We start from the raw sequence: 15,292 nt of genomic DNA on the forward strand, positions 1-15,292 counted from the left end.
GCCAGCGCTGCCATAATCTGTATATGCAGTTTTGAGGATTATGTAGTAACTGGCCAGCACTGCCATAATCTGTATATGCAGTTTTGTGGATTACGTAGTAACTGGCCAGCACTGCCATAATCTGTATATGCAGTTTTGAGGATTATGTAGTAAATGGCCAGCACTGCCATAATCTGTATATGCAGTTTTGAGGATTACGTAGTAACTGGCCAGCACTGCCATAATCTGTATATGCAGTTTTGAGGATTATGTAGGAACTGGCCAGCACTGCCATAATCTGTATGTGCAGATTGTATGGATTATATGCAGTAGGAAGCGGACAGCACATCTATAATCTGAGAACACAAGATAGCATGAACGCAAGAAAATTACATATTACGGCATTTACTGTATTTCACACTTACCCCCTTCGCTTTGTGCATCCTCAGAACTAGGATAATCACCCGATGCCTTTGTGGTCTCACTTTTCTTTCTTTAAAGACTTCGGTGCTGCAGACTAACTTTCTTCCCATCATTCTTGCCTCTGAGCTCATCCTTAATCTGTTCTTCTAGTTTCAGAAGGACCATAACAGCACCTTGGTTGTCCTGAACTTGGTTAGCTGTACCAAATGACCAAGTCTTGGGCCAGTGGAGAATGTAGCCATGTTTGCCATATCTTCTCCAGCACAAGGCAATGCTAACTCCTGCAGCTCCTGTAAGGAATCCCAAAAGCAAATGTCTGTTCTCGGATGGGACAATATTACTGATGTCAGCAGAACAAGTGCTGAACCAACACTGCTGAGACCTTCTGTGATGACCGATCAGCAAGCAGGGAATTACAGAAGTTCAATACGGAAAAGGCTACATTCTTCCTCGGCTAGATTTATGGTACAGATGTCTCTGACAGCATTCTGCTAGTGAAGGCGGCCATCAAGAAAGTGATGGTTGCAGAATGACCACGAGTCCAGCTTCTAGGAAACATCTCACTTTTTAGAAGCTCCAAAGTCCCCTCTGAAGGTCCCTGATATCTGTCCGCCTGCCAAATGGAAAGAGTTGTTCAGTAACCAATCAGACAGAAGCCTACGACATGTACATAAAATACGTATATTGTAAAGCGATTACATGTGGAACAAAGCGGAAGAATATTAGGTGGTGAATGACTGAAGGCCAAATACAGAGGCTTCATTGTAATTAGCCTTTAAAGTTATGCGGGAAAGCAGGAGATTCAAAAACAAAAGAGAAAGAACTGCGCATGTGCCGGGCGTGTCGCCCAACGCCCCCGGACGCATCCGCCGTGCTGAAGAATGAAGATCTGGCCGGCTCAGTGGAGACCTGCTCTGGACCTGGAGAGGTAATAAACTGTCTTTCCCTTTCCATGTACGCGGGCACGCACGGATACCCCTGCGGGATTCAGCATTGGTATCCGTGCAAGTGGACACAAGGCCTAAGAAAGTATATGACAACTTTCTTCCTCCTTGCTGCCCTCCTTATAATATAAACTTACTGCACTATGATCCCATAACATTGCAACAGTCTATTATGAAACTCAAAGTGTCTCCCAGCGGGGGCGTGGCTTGGTGAGGCTTCGGAGCAGACGCTTGAGCTCTGTCTCCGTGCTAATACAGACTCCAAGCAACTTTAAAAAACATCTGAGGAGGGAAAAAAAACAGCCCAATACACCAGTGAACATCTCTGGCACCTAGAGATGTCAAAGAGAAGAAACACCAGAGGGAAGCCGGCAAGACTAGAGGACTTCTTCCCCGCGCGCGCTACCTCACCTGTCATGGCGCCGGAGGAGCCGTCGGGGAGCGGAGCGCGGACAGAGGAGAGACAAGCCACCCGGAGCGCTGCAGCGGCAGGTGAGCCATCGGCACATGATGTTCGGCAGGGCTTCTCCCCCGGGCGCTCTGCCATGCCTGGTGTGGCGCCGGAGGAGCTGTCGGGGAGCGGAGAGCGGATGGAGGAGGGGCAGCCCCCCCGGAGAGCTGAGGCGGCAGGTGAGCCGACGGCACATGGTGTTCGGCAGGGCTTCTCCCCCGAGCGCTCTGTCTTGCCGGTTGGGGCGCCGGAGGAGCTGTCGGGGAGCGGAGAGCAGATGGAGGAGGGGCGGCCCCCCCGGAGAGCCAAGGCATCAGGCGAGCCATCAGCACACAAGGCACTGCAAGAGGGCACAGCAGGGAGCCCAAAACCACAACCAGAGAGCCAGGTACCGGGTCTACAGGGAGAGAGGGGATATATTAAAGGGGACAAGAGACACAACATGGCGCCAGACATGCGGTTGCAACCCCCTCCCCCCCCCTCACGCACCGACAGTCCAGATAAACAGAGGCAGAAATTGTCAGGGGACCCCTGCCAGACCTGCTCCCTTTCACATAACGAAAGCACCAGCTCCCAGAGGGATGACAGCCTAGCTGATCTCTCAGCATCTAATAAACCTGCATCAGAGCTATATATTAAGGAGATTGCCATGGCTCTACGCAATACAATACAAATGGACATTAAAAACCTAACTTCTTACGTCGACTCGTCTGTTAAAGAGGTTAATACCCGCATAGAGAAAACCGAGACAAAAATGGGTGAACTGGTGAAGTCCCATAACTCCCTAATAGATGCCCATTACGATTTAGAGGCAAGTGTAACCAAACTACAACAAAAATTAACTGACCTTGAGGATAGAAACCGACGTAACAACGTCAAAATAAGAGGAGTCTCAGAAAAAATAACCAACGCTGAAATCGTCAATTTCGTGACACGTTTTCTCCGCAAAATACTACCTGAGGTCCCAGAGCAGGAGTTAAAAATTGATAGAGCCCATAGGCTCCCTCTGCCAAAATTTCTTAAGGAAAATACTCCGAGAGACATCATTATTCGTATACACTATTTTAGCACCAAGGAAGCTCTCATGTCTGCCATCAGAAGATTGAAAGTGCTTCCAAGCCCTTACTCTGAGCTTCGTATCTTTATTGATCTATCGCAAGCCACGATGGAGGCAAGGAGGGGATTTGCTAAGATAACAGCGGCTCTCAGGGAGGCCAATGTCCCTTACAGATGGGGCTTCCCCACAAAACTGATAGTCTCCAGAGCAAACACCACGCATGTCCTCCTAAATCCCTCCTCGGCTGCTGAGATGCTACACTCCTGGGGCCTGAAACACCAGGATCATACCACATCTACCCAAAGCAGAGGTGATCCACATAACCCTGATTATCGTACCAAGAAACATACAACCTAAATGAACTGGGTGCTGTGTACCATGTCCTGGTAAGAAGAAACATATCCCTTACCTCTCTTAAAAGCATGAGTGATGGAGTCTTTCTCACCGTGATAGACTTTTCCCCCCCAAATGGGAACGCAGGCGCAAGCTTGTATAATATTCTGGTTAAAATCGTACCTTCGCTACAACGAATCTCCTGGGCATTATTCTTTTGCCCACCTCGGAGGACTGATATGTTGGTGCTACATATGTTGTGCAGTATTTCTTACCCGGAAAGCAGAGCTTTACCGCCGACATGAGCTGACCTCAAAAACTATGTTATTTTCCAAGTATGTTGTTATGCTTATCGTTTCTGAATGTTCTTGTAGTCTTTGTTTTCTGGCAGTGTCACACAGGTTTCTACCCCCCCAACCCCACTTCAGCGGAAACAACTCCATAAGAAAATGTCAATCAAAGTGATGTCGCAGAACGCCAACGGTCTGAACACCCCCTTCAAGAGAAACGCAGTATGGAAAGAAGCTATCCGTCTCGGTGCGGACGTCGTATGTATACAAGAATCACATTTACTAGACACAGATAAGTACAGAATGTCACACAAAAAATTTCCTCAGATTATACATGCGTGCGCACAAAAAAAACAAGCAGGAGTATTGATAGCTTTTAAAGAATCGGCCCCGTTTAAAATAGACTTACAGATCTGTGACCCGAAAGGGAGATTCATAATCCTGGGAGGTTCCCTAAAAAATACACATCTCACCATAGTGAATGTGTACGCCCCGAACTCAAAGCAGATAAGTTTCCTAAACAAACTGCTAAAGAAAATAAAACGCGCAGCTAGAGGTGCATTAATTATTAATGGCGACTTCAACCTAGCCCCGGACAGATCATTAGATACCTCATCCCAAGAAACCAGAGGAGGCAGATCCTTAAACGAATGGATCAGAGGAGCTGCGTTATACGACACCTTTAGGTGTCTTAACGCATCATCAAGAGAATTCTCCTTCTTCTCGTCCCGACATAGATCCTTCTCCCGCATTGACCTTAGTCTGGTAGACAAGTCACTTATAAATTCGGTGGTTGAGGCAAAGGTGGGAACAATATCGTGGTCGGACCATGCTCCGATAACAACTTCCCTAGCAGTTGAAGCAAATCGACAAACTAGTAAAACGTGGAGGAACAATACTTTTTTAATGAAACTACCCAAAATTCAAAAAGAAATACAAAAAGAGATAATATCTTACTTCTCATTGAACGACACGACAGATACTAATCCTGAGGTCCTATGGCTGGCCCACAAAGCCTACATAAGAGGCATCTTTATCAAAATTGGGGCCAAATATAAAAGAGATAAGCAAAAAAATACAGAGTCCCTAATACAAAAAATACATACTCTAGAGAAACAACTACAAAACAAAGCTACCCAGGACTTATATTCTGAACTATTCACCACTAGACTAGAACTGCGCAGGGTACTACAAGGAGATTTCGATAAAGAGATCTCCTCCCATCGTGCCAATATCTACTCTTCAACCAACAAACCAACAAAGTGGATGGCTAATAGAGTTAAAAGAAAAGCAGCTAAGGCCTCTATCCCATACGTCTGGAACTCAAAAAAAAAAGAACATAAAATAACCCACCCAGAACAGATACTAGAAGTGTTCCGATCATATTACAGCAGTTTGTATAACCTAAAAGAAGACCCGCTAACCCCCCAACCTACAGAGGAAACCATCGATAATTTCCTGAACAATATAGTTCTCCCACAAATAGATAAATCTGTAGCAAACGCCCTGGAAAATCCAATTACAACTTCTGAACTACTGGAGACAATCTCCTCTATGAGAAGCCAGAAAGCCCCAGGGCCAGATGGCTTCTCATCTGAATATTACAAATTGTTTGCAGATAGTCTCTCACCATACCTGGGGAAAACCCTAAACTCTGTGATGTCCAGGGGGGCCTTTCCGGAGGAGATGCTCCAAGCCACTGTAGTGGTGCTGCCTAAACAGGGCAAAGAACCTAACGATCCAGCTAATTTCAGGCCAATCTCTCTGCTTAACACAGACACTAAGATTTATGCAAAGATATTGGCCAACAGATTGCTCAACATCCTCCCCGGGGTGGTACACTCGGACCAGGCGGGCTTTGTAAAGGGGCGGCAGGCCTCGGACGGCGCGAGAAAACTTCTAAATCTCATCCATTCTACAAAAATTTCCGGCACACCTGCCATCATGCTGGCCTTAGACGCAGAAAAAGCGTTTGATAGGGTCCATTGGGGATACGCTTTTCAAACCCTGGCAAAATTTGGCTTCGGGGAGGGGGTGATTCGCGCCGTCCGGGCCCTGTACTCCTACCCGTCTGCTAGAGTCCTGATTGATGGGGTATTGTCAGATAAGTTCACAATTTCCAATGGCACTCGTCAGGGATGCCCGCTTTCCCCCATATTATATATTTTAATGGTGGAGCCGCTGGCGGAGGCAATCAGATCCTCTCCGGTGATAAAAGGCATCTCACATAGCCTTCGCCAGCACAAGATAGGCTTATTTGCGGACGATGTAGTCCTCACTTTGTCCTCCCCTCTGGCCTCATTAAGAGAAGCATGCCACATTCTACAACAATACTCAAAAATCTCATATTATAAACTAAATATTAATAAATCAATGATATTGGGTCTCAATGCCACAAAAGATCTGAAACGGGCAATTCAAGCAGAATTCACATTCGAGTGGAGCTCCGAGGGCATCCCATACTTGGGTACCATAGTAACAGCAAACACCAATAATTTAGAAAACACAAACTTTGTACCACTCATGAAAACAATCCAAAAAGAACTGGACTATCTCTCGGGGATTAACCTCACATGGCTAGGCAGGATAATGACATATAAGATGAAAATCCTTCCAAAAATTCTATATCTGTTCAGAGTCTTGCCGATCCCGATCTCAAATTACACCCTCAAGAAATCACAACGTCAATTAACAGACTTTATCTGGCCCGGAGGCAGACCGCGCATAGCCCTCCCTATTCTGTCTCTTCACCGCAGGAAGGGCGGCGCTGACATACCTGATATAAAGAATTACTTTAAAGCAACAATTCTAAACCAAACCAGAAACTGGGTTAAAAATGAGGAAGCTATGGCTTGGGTGGGCATGGAAACTTCCTGCATTAAGCCCTCTAAAGGGAATCTGTTATTACTAGCGGCATCTCTTGCGGCAGCGCACGCCCACTCCGACCTAAAACTTATTTTAAAAGACCCCTCTCCAATGGTTGTGGCCTCCATAGAGATCTGGAAGGAATTCTCCCAAAAAGCGGCGACACAGGATCTCTGTAAGAAACCAATGCTTCCATTAGAAATATTAAGCATATTTATACCTGATATAAATATGGAACCTTGGAAACAGAAAGGCATAAAAACGGTAGATATGCTTGTTACGGAAAAGGGACTAAAGCCCTTTACGGCTGCATGTCGAGAATTCAAATTAACGGACAACGACATGTTCAAATATGCGAGAGTATCAGCTTTCTTAAAGAAAAACCCCTTTTATAACACTAAAATCTCTGGAACGGTCTTAGGGAAAATTTCTACCCCTCCCATAAAAGGAAAATCGGACACAAGATATTTTTATGACATACTAACCAATAACATTATCCTGCACAAAAAATCCCATATTCTTAACTGGGAAAAAGAATTGGGAGAAAAAATACCAACAGAAACCTGGGAATCAGCATACAGAATAGCATGTACTTCTACCAAAGGAATGGGTATTTTAGAAACACAGATAAAAATCAACTTAAGATGGTACTTTACTCCCAATTTACTAGCCTCGAGACTCCATCACAAAAATGATCAATGCTGGAGAGAATGTGGCCAAAAGGGTACACTAACTCATATCTTTTGGTCATGCACAAAATTAAATAACTACTGGTCCCCAGTGCTGAATTATCTTGACAAAACATTGAATATCCATATAGACAGGATACCAAAAAAGATTTTACTTTTAATTGACTTAAATAAACATCCTCCAAACACTAGATATCTACTAGCTCATGCTTTGATGACGGCCAAAGCGATTATAGCTAAACATTGGAAATCCCCTACTCCCCCTTCCTACAGCGAATTTTCAGACCGCATGGCGGAACAGCAGATATTTGAAAAATGGTTGGCGTTAAGAGATGGCTCCTTAAAGAAACATAAGGAAGTCTGGGGACTTTGGAAAACAGCATAATTCAGGAATGTGTGACCTGCCAAATGTTACGTTTAGTCTTAGTCTTTGATATGTTACTTAAAAAGTTGCAAAGTTATATACTTGATACAGATATTCTACCTAAAATATGATACACACTGTATGATTATCACGTCTATGTCTCCCCCTCTAGTCATATGCTTCCCCCCCCCCTTTCCTCCCCCCCTCCTACATTTTCCCTCCCCCCTCACAAATAATATGCTATGCGCTGCTGTGTATTAGTTCTTTTAATTCTACATTCCACTGTAATCTTGTTACGTATATTATGTATGTTACCGAAAATCAATAAAAATCCAATAATTAAAAAAAGTGTCTCCCAGCCATCTGCACACGGTCGGGTCGGACCCAGCATACGGGATTCCCACAGCGGAGTTCGACCCGGTGCCCTGTCGGTGACCCAGCGTACCTCTCCGCCGATTTTCTCCTCTGCTGCGAATGTGCCGTTTGGAGCACTGGCACTGTACAGAGGATGATGATTACAGAATGGATGTTCGGTTTCATCATAAGCCGTACCCGTTCAGCCACGGGAATCCTTTCCTGCTCCTGGAATGGAGTAGGAAAACGGAACCACAACGCAGATGTGACAGCAGCCTAAATGATGCAGGCACAGAGCACGGCCTCCTTGTTTGTGTGATAGGTATTGCGTATATAAGCGTGCGTGTTTCAGGGACCCTTTATACGAGCGCATGCCCAAAAACGCTTGACTAAGTGCAACACATTTGCGCTGTAAGTGATGTGCTTTTATGGGCATATTGGTGCATATTAATGTAATTTTTGCGATCGCAGCGTACAGTCACATGATTTCCCCCCGCTGTGATATGCTGTGCAGATATATTCATGTGAATCTGGCCAAAGGACCCATGGCTGTAGGCATAAAACGCTGCGGGTCTCCGCGGTGAGAACACAGTTATGGACATGAGCTCTAAGGCTGGAACTCCATGGAGTATTTCGCCATGACATGGGTCATGTGACCAAAGATCGCTGTGCAGCCCTGTGAAGTTGCATTTTCAATTAAATCAATGGGGTCGCGCTAGTTGCCACAACCTACAGATTTCAAAAACCCCACCGAGGTTGGATTTCTTGCAATATACGGGTCGCAGCTACTTGTGAGTTATACCGCAACTCCATTGTCTTCAGTATGGCCGGCTGCACATGACCACTTCAGGTCCCACATCCCGATACCGCAGCGGAATCTGGCCGGCGACCCTGTGTTCCTGTAAAATCTGTAATGCAGGTGACCGCGGAGGCTCGCAGGCCGTCATGCGCAGTACAGATTTTTGTTTTTTAAAATACTTGTATTTCCCGCACCGTCAGACATTGCGGATGGGCTGCACGTCAGATGACCTCTATTGACTTCAATGGAGGAAGTCCCCAGCAAATAGAACATTCTGCGACTTTTTCAATTCGTATCCGCGAGCGTGAAAGAAAAAAAAAAAACGAACGTATGTATCTTTCAATGCGTGCTATTTGCTGTGCATCCTCCGCGTGGACGCCGACTACGGATTCCACAATAGGAAAAAGGTCATGTGAAACCGGCTTGAGAGTGTGAGGTCGCAGGGCTATATAGCAAACGTTGGCTGTGCAGCACTAGTCTCATTGCCAACAATGCGTCCACAGGTACTACTGACCATCCGGCACAAGTCCACCAGGCAAATGGCGCAGCATGCCACTGAGTAACTGAGTCACAACTTAACTTGACTCAGCACTACACTATCTGTGCAGCACGGCCGCACTAAGTAAATAGCTTAGCTATGTGGAGAAAAAACTACAGTTTAAATTGACCTGCGGGGCGGATTTTAAATCTACAAGACATCAACTTATAAATGTAGCAACTAACGCATTCCACGTCAGCGTGCCACTGAGTAATTGAGTCAAAACTTAGGAAGGCCGCGCTAGGCAAATAGCGTAGCGCATCTTACAGGCGCCGACCGGTCCGCACAGCTGATGTAGCCTGCCATCCTTCAAGGATTCTGTTGGTCAATAGTAAAAAAAAACTGGGTATAGGTGTGACTATCTTAGCGAAGCACAATGGATCGGGGATTAGCTCAACTACTCTGCTTTATTGAAACCGGCTTAAGGCTGCCTGTCCACCAGCGTTGCTGAGGTCTGCCGAGGGAGTCGCCGTCGGGGAGCAGGAGCCAGCTGTTGGATCTGCGCAGTGAGCCTACCTGACAGATAGGCTCACCGCGGAGAATCGCAGCAATGCGCAGCATACTGCATTTGCTGCCTGCGAGCGGAGAATCGCTGTGATTTTCCGCTCGTGGACAGGGCTGCGCTTTCCCGGGGCCGGATTATCGCCACGGAGAACGCAATGCAAAAATGCCCGTGGACAGGCAGCCTGAGGAGACGCGCTTCAGTGTTTTGGCACCCCTTCCTCAGCATTTGCTTTGCCAGAAGCGTAGGCAGCGTTTAGACATAGGTCAGGTTAACAGAGAAGTGTGTTGCCAGCAAAAGTATAAGCCCTAGCTAGAATACATGAAAAAAAAGCAATACTTAGCTAGCAGGCGCCATCCGGGTCCCTCCCTCTGGTCTCCGCAGTCCCAGGCAGGCTTGCTAGCAGTTCTCAGCGCCGACAAAACATCGCTTGCTGTAGATGAGGTTTACAGACCTCGTAACCAACAAGCGATGTTCTGTTGGCGGTGAGAACTACTCGGAAGACTGCTGGAACGGTGGAGACCAGCGGGGGGACTCGGGCCGCGCCTGCTAGGTAAGTATAATAAAGCATTCCCCGAAAATAAGACCCTGTGGCTCTTTTGGGGCAAAATTAATACAAGACAGGGTCTTATTTTCAGGGAAACATGGTAGTACATCCCTAATCATTGCCTAAGGCCTCATTCACACAACCGTATGCAGAAACTGCTAGATGAATCCTGCGTTTTCCCGCCATGGATGCCAGCAGAGAGTCGCTGTATACGGATCTCACGCACACACGCTCTGTAGCAGCATTGCATATCCAACGCCGCATATACACAATGTATCAAGTATGAACATGGTTGAATACACAAGCCAAAGAAAAAAAGTTCTGTACACGCGTGATACGCAGTGAAATAGAACATGCTGTATTTCATGCAATATATATATGCAATGTGAATGCTTCAATGACAATCAATGAACTTTCACGGACTTCATTCCCTGCGTGATACGTCACGCTCGTGGGGATGAGCCCTACATTTACAATATGTGTCCAGTAATGTTGGCATTTGTTTCCGTTGTCTTGTGATTACAGAATATATCCTAATGGAGAAGACAGAATTCTCAGTAACATGAAGGACCGGCAGCATAAGGCCAGGGTCACACGGGGCAGAAACCAGCGATCTTAAATCTGAGCCGATCCAGCAGAGAGGACGAGATTTGCAAAAATTTCGTCCACATACTGCAGAGAAGCCATGTTGGACAAGCCGCGCTGGAACATGTGATTGTGATGTGCTTATTTTTACGCTCCCAAAGAAAATAATGGGCGATTCTTGCAGAAGAATAAGCCATGCAGAGAACTCGGACTATCGGTCTACGGGGCTCATGTCCATGACTGTCCACGCTGCGCGATACGTAGTGAATGGAGTCAATGGACTTTCACTGATCCTTACACATGTGGGTGTAGACACTGGGTATCGATACGCACAAGAAATAGATGGCAGCACGCTCTATTTCCCTATGTACTACCGGTATGCAGCGTTACCCCTATACATTTGTATGAAATGCTGTCCATACACAATACATTGCGTTTGGGTGGCGTCTTCATATGCATCCCACTCTGAAACACAGCGGGGAATTTGGAACAAAAGAAAAAAAAAAAAAAAAAGAGTCCTCCTGTACGTATCCGTGCGCTTGTGATACGCAGGCGGGCACAGTACACTCACCACCATACGAACGATGACACTTCCTGGCTCAGCGGGTAGCGGGTCGGCAGTGCTGACTCGGAGGCAAGGTGAGAGGTGAGCAATATTTGTTTTTGCACCATTACTTACTCTGGGGCATTTTGTGTGCTGGAGACTCCTTAACTCCTGCTGATTGCGGCTGCTAACCCTTTATATGCTGCTACCGAATCGGAGATCGGAGGTACCAATCGGCACCAGTGAAATGAGATCTTGGGTGCGGTTTGGTTGCCATGGCAGCCACAAGACTTCTGAAAACCCCAGAGCTGCCATTGCAGATTGCCTATTAAGTCAGGATCGTGGTATAATGTATCACTATGGTATTACATAATACTGGAGAAGCTATGAAAAAAAGTTTTTAAAAGTTGCATTAAATAAAGTTAAAAAAAAAGCCATATTTCTAGTTAAAAAAAAAATTGCTAAAACCAACAAGCACATATTTGGAATCGCTGTATCCATAAAAGTGAGATCTATGAATGTAACGCATTATTCTCCCCTCACGGTGAACGTCAGCAGAAAAATAAAAATTAAAAAAATACTCGTCACAATGGAGCTTTTTGGTCTCACAGTCTCCAAAAAAAGATGTAATGAAAAGCGATGAAAAAGTGGTATGTACTCCAAAATGGTACAAACGGAGAGTACAGGACGTCCCGCAAAAACACGAGCCGTCGTACACTGATGTCAATGGAAATAAAACAAGTTCTGGCTGTTTGAAGAAGGCGGCAGGAAATTATATTTTCTTCCAAAAATTATTTTTCTAAAAGTAGCACATTAAAACAATCTCTATAAACTCGGTCTGGTAGTAATCGTACCGACCCGCAGAATGAAGCCAGTGTGAACGCCATAAAAGACTGACCCCTTGAACATGTCAATATTGCGCTTTTTCCCCCATTTGACTCCATTAGTTGTTTTTTTTAAGTATTTTAGTGCATTACATAGGATCATTGAAAAACACCTGCAAACCACCAGTCCTCCGACAGCGACGGGACGGATAAAAAAAGGGGGATCATTTTTAAAAGTGGAGAAAAAATACTAAAGAGAAAAAAAGAGAGCTCACCTTTAAGGGCTCCTGTCCACGGGCGATTGTGATCTGCGTTCCCCGCGGCGATAATCCGCCACGAGGAACCTAGTGAGCGCACGTGTAGCTATGGAAGGCGCAACCTCCCATGTCCCCGAGCGGAGAATCATAGAAACTCTCTGCTCGCGGATGGTAAATTGCGGCATGCCGCGATTCTACACGGTTAGCTTATCTATCAAATAGGCTCACCGTGGAGAGTTGACAGTTCTCTCCCCTGCTAGCGATATTTCGCAACGACCGTGGACAGGCGGCCATAGGGGTCAATGGTTGTCGTCCTGTATGACACAGGTTCTCTCTCTCCCCATCTATTCCCAGCAGTGAGGAGGACAACTCCCCCCATCAGGACACATGAAGCTCCCTGCTGGGTGGTGTAGTACACAGACATATCCTCATTACTGCGGAGGAGCAGTGACTGAATATCACACATGTACTACATAAGTATAACTGTACAACAGGTGCCATACGATGTGACGACATATCCCGGAATGGCGGAGTCGCCGTCCCGCGTGCTCACCACTGCCACTACATTTTCCAGACAGTAACCCTTTCATGCCTGCAAACTCCCATACACATCACCCTGATGCATTCCACATTTATGACAAACATAAAACATGTATTCTGAGGTGCTGGAGGGGACCCCAAAACTCTGGGGCACTACAGGCGTTCATGGGAATAAGCCCTCACCAATGTAGTTAACCCCTTAGGCCGGCTTCACGCGGCCGAGAAAATCACACAAGATTTGTGTATTGCAAAACGCACAAATATGAACCCCATTCTTCTGAATGGGTCATACACATGAGCGAGGTTTTCCTGCATGGTACCGCGATGTGATGCAATGTGAGAAGTAAATTGCAGCATGCTCTATCTACCTGCGTGCTCTCACATCGTAGTCGCATTGTTCTCAATGGGGGCGGCTGCAGCATCGCTGTCTGCATTGTAAGCAATGGGAGAACCTCTGCGATCCTCTGTGACAGCCGCACAGGAGGATCCCTGCATCCCTGAAGAGATGGAGGCTGTTTACCCATAAGAACTCTCACATCCCTGGGAAAATCACATGGTAAGGAGCGCAATATGGAGGCGGAATCACAGCCACACATCACGCTCGCTGTGTGAAGTCAGGCTCAGGGCTCATGTCCACGACTGTATTTTCACTGCGTATCAAGCGTGCGTTGCATGCTACGAGGTGAATGGATCAATGAAAGTCAGCGGACATGCTCTTTCTCTGCGCATGATATGCAGCCCTCTTTATGGGTTGTGTATGATACGCTGTCCATACGCACACATTGCGAGAGGCCAGTGTGTCAATACGCATTCCCACTCTGAACAGAGCGGGAATAAAAATTTTAAAAAAACACACTGCGCATGTCCGTGATGTGAGATTCGCATACGCCACCCCTGCCGTCCCTCTGCAGCATATTGGCTGTAATTTGTAAGACGCCGTGGTAGGCCCGCTGTGTTTTACGCCCGTGGACATGAGCCCTAAGGCTGCTTTCACACAGGCGTCTGTTAAAACGCTGCATTTTAAAGTGTTTAAGTACAACATTTTCAAACATGTTCCACAGCGTTGTGTAACGCGCTCCATCCTCACAATCGGTGATGAGGTGCATTAAAAAGGGCTGAAACAGTGTCCAACAGTGGAGGGTTCCTGCCGAGCGGACCAGAACCCCCCTCTGATCTCATTTCCCAGAGCCCCTAGTGGCTCCTCTACCCCTCTCCCCCTCCGCTCCCCCCCCTCTCTTTATTTTCTTTCCTCTCTCCTTATTAGCAAAACCGAAGATGCGAAGTAAGAATAGTATCAACAAGACCCATGCTACAGGAGTGGGTGAGAACTCCCGGCATCCAGAATGCATCTGAGGCACAAACAACCCTCCAAGGTTTAGTTATAATAATAAGTGTTAACAAAAAGTTTGAGAAAGTTACCAACAGCAATCAACTCGAAACCTGTTCTAAAACATAGCCCACTCTGGGTTCTTTCCTTTTTTTGTTCTTTTTCAAATCAACATACTTACCTATGTTTAAGTAATTAGTATGCTATTGATAAACGTTATAAGAGTTACATAAAAGTGTTTTTACAGTTAAAACAAGATACCTCAAGAAGAGCGAAATTGTAATCTGAAAAATGAAGACAAATACCTTGTATGTCAACACTGTTTACTTTATACCTAGTTTCACTAAATTGCATTTATTGTATATCACTGATAGACTAAATAAATAAAAATCTATTGAACTAAAAAGGGCTGAAACAAACTAAAATAGAGCATAGAGCGTGAGAAGATCGCGGCGTTCGAACGCTCCTCTGAGAAGCTCCATTGTGATCAATGGAGGTGTTTTATGACGGCTATTCAAACGCCACGCTAAACGCTGTAAAAACTGTCTGTGTGAGAGCGGCCTTAATGACAAAGTCTGTTTGCGCCTTAACCCCTTAGTGACTTCCTGCCTATGTGTGCTTTAACAATTTATCCAATGGATAACGGCGATCATGTAAAAGTAAAAGAGTTACAGCTTCACCTCCTGTCACAGACCAATCCGTGAGGAAGGGGGTGAAAATATTTCCCTAAGGCCTCCGGCGATGTCCCCCAAAGGGATCCTTATCCTCGGTTGGATAAGGGCGATCATGTAAAGTTGAAGTTTAATCTCCCTTCTTCGATGCGATCGGTGAGAGGAGATGAAACTTCTTACTGGAGGCCTCCGCATTTGAACCCTGATATGATCCTCCTTGCTCCCGGCTACCAAAGGTCACCGAGAGCCTGGAGCAGTGATCGGTGGTCTCGTTAAGCGGTCCCCGGTCACATGATAAAAAGGTAGCGATCACCTAAGGCCGCCCCCACACGACTGGAGAGAAATTGCAGATTCTGCACGCGTTTGATCCGTGGTAATACACGGATGAATCAAATACATTGGATTACAT

The 15,292-nt window shown here is 46.0% G+C and overlaps 2 pseudogenes; both read right to left on the reverse strand.

The window, feature by feature from the left end:
• Positions 1-810, reverse strand: part of LOC136620150 (regulator of microtubule dynamics protein 2-like) — an 88,099-nt pseudogene extending 87,289 nt beyond the window's left edge.
• The window catches only part of LOC136620151 (regulator of microtubule dynamics protein 2-like), an 83,804-nt pseudogene continuing 69,319 nt past the window's right edge, over positions 808-15,292 (reverse strand).

The sequence above is a fragment of the Eleutherodactylus coqui genome, chromosome 3 (genome assembly GCF_035609145.1).
Source record: "Eleutherodactylus coqui strain aEleCoq1 chromosome 3, aEleCoq1.hap1, whole genome shotgun sequence".
Taxonomy (NCBI): domain Eukaryota; kingdom Metazoa; phylum Chordata; class Amphibia; order Anura; family Eleutherodactylidae; genus Eleutherodactylus; species Eleutherodactylus coqui.